The sequence below is a fragment of the Sprattus sprattus genome (assembly GCF_963457725.1).
Source record: "Sprattus sprattus genome assembly, chromosome: 21".
Lineage (NCBI taxonomy): Eukaryota > Metazoa > Chordata > Actinopteri > Clupeiformes > Clupeidae > Sprattus > Sprattus sprattus.
In genome coordinates this window covers 11,790,384-11,795,383 of record NC_137919.1, presented here as the reverse complement: position 1 = coordinate 11,795,383, position 5,000 = coordinate 11,790,384, and the positions used below count along the sequence as shown (strand labels likewise).

At 43.5% G+C, this 5,000-nt stretch overlaps 1 protein-coding gene across 2 annotated transcripts in view; it reads left to right on the top strand.

The window, feature by feature from the left end:
* clcn3 (chloride channel 3) overlaps positions 1 to 5,000 on the top strand; it is a 35,848-nt gene that overhangs the window by 601 nt on the left and 30,247 nt on the right. For both annotated transcript variants that reach the window (XM_080859998.1, XM_080859999.1), the window contains exon 1: positions 1 to 27. This exon is cut by the window's left edge and continues 601 nt beyond it. The gene's annotated coding sequence lies outside the window, so the exon portion shown is untranslated. The remainder of the gene's footprint in view (positions 28 to 5,000) is intronic.

Here is a 5,000-nt window from a genome sequence, read left to right as displayed (position 1 = left end):
CGGAACCGTCTTACAAGTGAGCAAAAGGTATCAAGTTCAGAGGAAGATTAATGGAGTGTGTGTGTGTGTGTGTGTGTAGGGGGGGGGGGGGGTTCTGGAGATTTTCTGAGTGTGTCAAATTTTATTTTATTATTCATGTAAGTATGTTTGTGTGTGTGTGTCTGTCTGTCTAGTTTTTGTATAATTGCACAATGGTTATATGACTCCGACAAATGAAGAAGCAGAAGTTTCATAGAAGTTTTTCGTTGTCACTCATTCTCAGCTGGTGTGGAGAACAGCTGTAGCCTTGACAGAACAGTAGTTGGAGCACCTGTAGCGTTATTAAATACACAGCAACCACTCTGATCAGTTAGCTTGAATGCTAACAACCACGCTGATCAGTTAGCTTGAGTGCTAACAACCACTCTGATCAATTAGCTTGAATGCTAACAACCACTCTGATCAGTTAGCTTGAGTGCTAACAACCACTCTGATCAGTTAGCTTGAGTGCTAACAACCACTCTGATCAATTAGCTTGAATGCTAACAACCACTCTGATCAGTTAGCTTGAGTGCTAACAACCACTCTGATCAATTAGCTTGAATGCTAACAACCACTCTGATCAGTTAGCTTGAGTGCTAACAACCACTCTGATCAGTTAGCTTGAGTGCCAACAACCACTCTGATCGGTTAGCTTGAGTGCTAACAACCACTCTGATTGGTTAGCTTTAGGGCTAACATTCTCAGTTCAGCACAAGCACAGGTATGCCTGAAATGCTCTCTGAGATGTCAGATTAGATAAAGACATAGCCTATGTGGTTCAACTTTTTGTGAATGAAGTGGATGCTTGAGTATTAACTGTGTTAGCAATGACTATTTATCAAGTGTAGGTGATAAGACTAACTTCAGGTTGGTTGTTCATTACAAACAATACTTAAAATGGAGGTACATAGTATAACTAGAATGCGTTTCGTGAACGAACTGCGAGAGTGTGCTTGCTCTGTTTTTCTCTCATGTTTGCTTGTTTATTTGTGAAAGGGTTTAGTGTGTTCGTTGGCATAAAAAGTTAGTCTTCTCTTATAAGCCTAGTTAGTACATCTGATTAGAGCAACCATGAGTTGCAGATTAAGGGGTCCCCTATCAGTGTTCATTTTGGCAGCTATTTTAGATTCAGTCTTAAGACAAAAATGCATATTAGTTTTAGTCACATTTAGTCATAGTTATCCTTCTTAGTTTCAGTCTAGTTTTCGAAAACTGAGCACACTACAATAGCTACACTGTGTCCAGGTACATCCTCAAACGTTTTTCAGGTAACCTAATGGTTCAAGGTCTCTCATGAATGATTACTCCCAGGACACGGGTTAATGTTAACTCATGCTATCGGCCACAACAAGTTAACCATTCTTTCAGTATAAGCAACTTTTGCATAGCCCCGCACAGCTAGGATAGCTCACGTTACCGTAGTAGGAATACAAGCCTTAGCTCACTATATCCACACAACTAAATTCATGAATTACTTCACAGGTTTACTTAACAACTTGAATTAAGGAAAATGATCCCCCGTTACGGCTAGCTGAAACTGCCAGTGGATACTCCCGTTACGTAGTGTTAGTTAGCCTTTAGCCCCGTACTCAGATGTTACAGCTGCTTAACACAGCTAGGATAGCTCTGCTTAACACAGCTAGGATAGCTAACGTTACCGTAGTGGGAATACAAGCCTTAGCTCACTATATCCACACAACTAAATTCATGAATTACTTCAAAGGTTTACTTCACAACTTGAATTAAGGAAAATGGCGTCTCCAACGTTAACGTAACGTTAATTTATATGTTAGCTGCTACGGCTAACTATCAGTTTCCATTAAAATTTCAGTCAGTACACTGAAAATGCTGCCATTCAACTCACCTTAACGAAGTGGAAATACGGTAGCTAGGTTAGAAACTGTAGTTACTCTTATTCTTTCTCAAAGTTGAATTGAGAGGGACAGAGAAATACGGTTCCTCTTATTCTTTTTCAAAGTTGAATTGAGAGGGACAGAGAAAATGCGGTTCCTTGGATTTGGCGGAGGTGTCAGTGAGAAGCACAGGTGCAAGCCAGTTTAATGAGCCTATTATGATGTCATAATGCACAGAGTTCTGCCATGCAAGTCTATGGAGAAAAAAGGGGATGAAAAAGAGGAATAAAAAAGGAGTGGCAAGGAGTACCGCCACGAAAAGTCATAGCAACCTGCACCGGATCGGGCCGGACGTTTTGGTGTTTGAATGGCGTCTCTAGCTCAATCGGGCGAGGAGTAGTTAGCTGCAAGAAAAACGGGGAGAATAAAGAAAACTTGACGATAACAATACTGTGCTTCCCTTCGGGCAAGCACACCAATTACAGAGGAGTGAGAAAGCTTAAAAACAGCAGTTATCATTTGGTTGTTTCTGCAGAATTGGTGTAGCCTATATCGAATTATAGGGAATGTCTGGTTTCCACACATGGAGAAGTAAAAAGGATTTTGAATAATTTGCGTGATTGCGTGTTTGAGAATAAACGAGGTGAGGTTAACTCTTTGCCAGTTAATGACAGTGGTAGTAGAACTTCTCTGGTGGGAGAGGGGCAGACTCGACATAACACTGATGAGCGAAGATGCCTGCTTGAAAAGCAGCTTTGTTGTTGTTGTTGTTGTTGTTGTTGTTGTTGTTGTATCCTGCTGCCCAGATTCTATGGTTGGGCAGTCTTGTTTTTGTGTTTAACCCTTGGGCTACAGACAGCGCATGTTGTACTGTGAAGGAGGGCCTTTACAGATCCCGGGTACAACAGCTGTCTCCAGCCAGTTGTCTGTTTTGTTCCCTGCTGGTCAGGATCTATGGTTGGGCTGTTGATGTACTGGTTAGACGGTTCAGTGTGGGTTCTTTCATGAGGCAGTGGGAGGATTGGCCTGGGATTGGTCAGTGTGAGAAGTACCCAACCAAGGAATTTAACATCTTTTCTGTGTGTAACAAAAAAAAAACAGCAGGGCTAACAGGAAACGCATGACCCTGAACAGTTTAACACATACATATGCCCGTATTCATATCCCCCAAAGCCAAACCACACCTCTCAGTGTAGAGGCCTTTAATATGGAGACACCCCTCAGTGTGTATAAAAAGGCCTTTAATATGGAGACATAGTCCTTCTCTTTCTGCCTAATCTGTTGGTATGCAGTTGCCAACCCCTTAATCATTCTTGAATCAATGCACAAATCTTCTTAAGATTGCCTTGAGAAAACCACACAAAATACAGGGTGTCAGTTTCATAGTGTGAAGAATGACCTTGCATGGCCTTAGTTGTAGTGTGGAAGGTACCAGAGGCAGAGAAGGAGTTGGAGGCATTTATTTTATACTAGCTGTGGTCGTAAGTCTTTCTGTGGTTTTAGTAGTTGTAATATCCATGTGACACACTGTGATTAGGTATGAACAACGGTGTGTAACTCGGGTAAAACGTGTTTCAGCATGAATTACTTTATGATCCAGTACTCAGTGTTATTTTTGGAAAGACCTGCCTCTATGTGTGTGTGTATGTGTATGTGTGTGTATACTCATGCTGATAAGTGGATAAGGACAGGTGCACTTGCTGTGTTTCAGCCATTCAGAGGTCATCATGTACAGCTTACAAACCAACACATTCTCAGTCACACAAACAAAATAGACTTTGTAGCCTAGCGTACTGCTACTTCTCTCTCTCTGACACACACACACACACACACACTATATCTCAGTCTTTCTCTCACTCTCACACACACACACACACTCTCTCTCTCACTCTCAGGCATGCACATACTGTTCTTTCTGGTTTAGTGAGCACAGCCTCTGAAGAGATTAAATGAATACAGTCTCACCCCAAGGTTGCACGGTGTACATTGTTCACACAGCTCTTTCCTACCTCACATTAACAGGGATGTGGGGTTTAATAGAGATAGTTAGAGCTGTGGTAGGTATATTGTTGCTATTGTCACGCATGACTTATGTGAAACACACACAGGCAGTAGACTGTGGTCTCTCAGGTGTCTGAATGAGAGCATTCTTGTAATTTTGCTAAAGTCAAATGAATCGTGGGTCTATGTTCTTAGTGCACAGTGCACACGGCTAAAGATGTAATATACACTGTTGCTGTGGTGAGCTTGATAAAGAGTGGTTGTGTGTTTGTGTCCGTGTTCCCCATACTGCTGTTACCGAGCCACTGCCACAGAGGTCTCCCGTTTGAGTTTTAAATGGACTGTTCCATACATGTTCTGTTTGCTGCCATCCTCCTTCTTCAGCTCCAGACCCCCCCTGCCCTGACGCAAGTGAGATATTCCTCTGGGCTCGACTGTTGCTAGTGGCAACCGAACTGCCCTCCCTCCCTCCGTCCTTCCTGTCCTCTCCCTCCCTCTCTCTTGATCGTCTTTCTGCTATGACATCATCCGCCTCAGAGCAGTCAGCTGCTGCAGGAGGGAGAGAGAGAGAGAATGAGAGCAAGTGCAACAGCGACAGACACAGCCAGATACACACACACACACGCACTTACATACACACACGCTCTTACCCATTCGCTTACATTCACACACGCAGATACACACTGCAAGGGCCTTACTCGGACGATAATAAATATGGCAGCCGGTCTCGTCAGATCTCCAGAGCCTGAATCTGCGCTATCGTTAGCATAGCCTTGATAGCATAGGTTAATTAAGCGTAGAGCGCTTGCTAGCTCGAGCACAGCACGTTTGCCATGGAGGAACTGTCGGAGGATCTCTACCTCCCCTACGACGGGGGAGGGGATACCATTCCCTTGCAAGAGCTGCCGAAAAGAGGTACGACACACATTCCAGCGCTCACCCAGAACCCTCCGTTTGTATTATCTACTTCTCCCTTCTCTCCACCCCCACTGCGCGCGATTTCTATGGATGAATGGAGCTCGAAGCCCTACATCCCCTTTATCACTGCGGCCCAGTACTATGTGATATTATATATGTGTGGATGTGATGTGGGATATCCTACACGATTTAGAATGGTCGGTATAA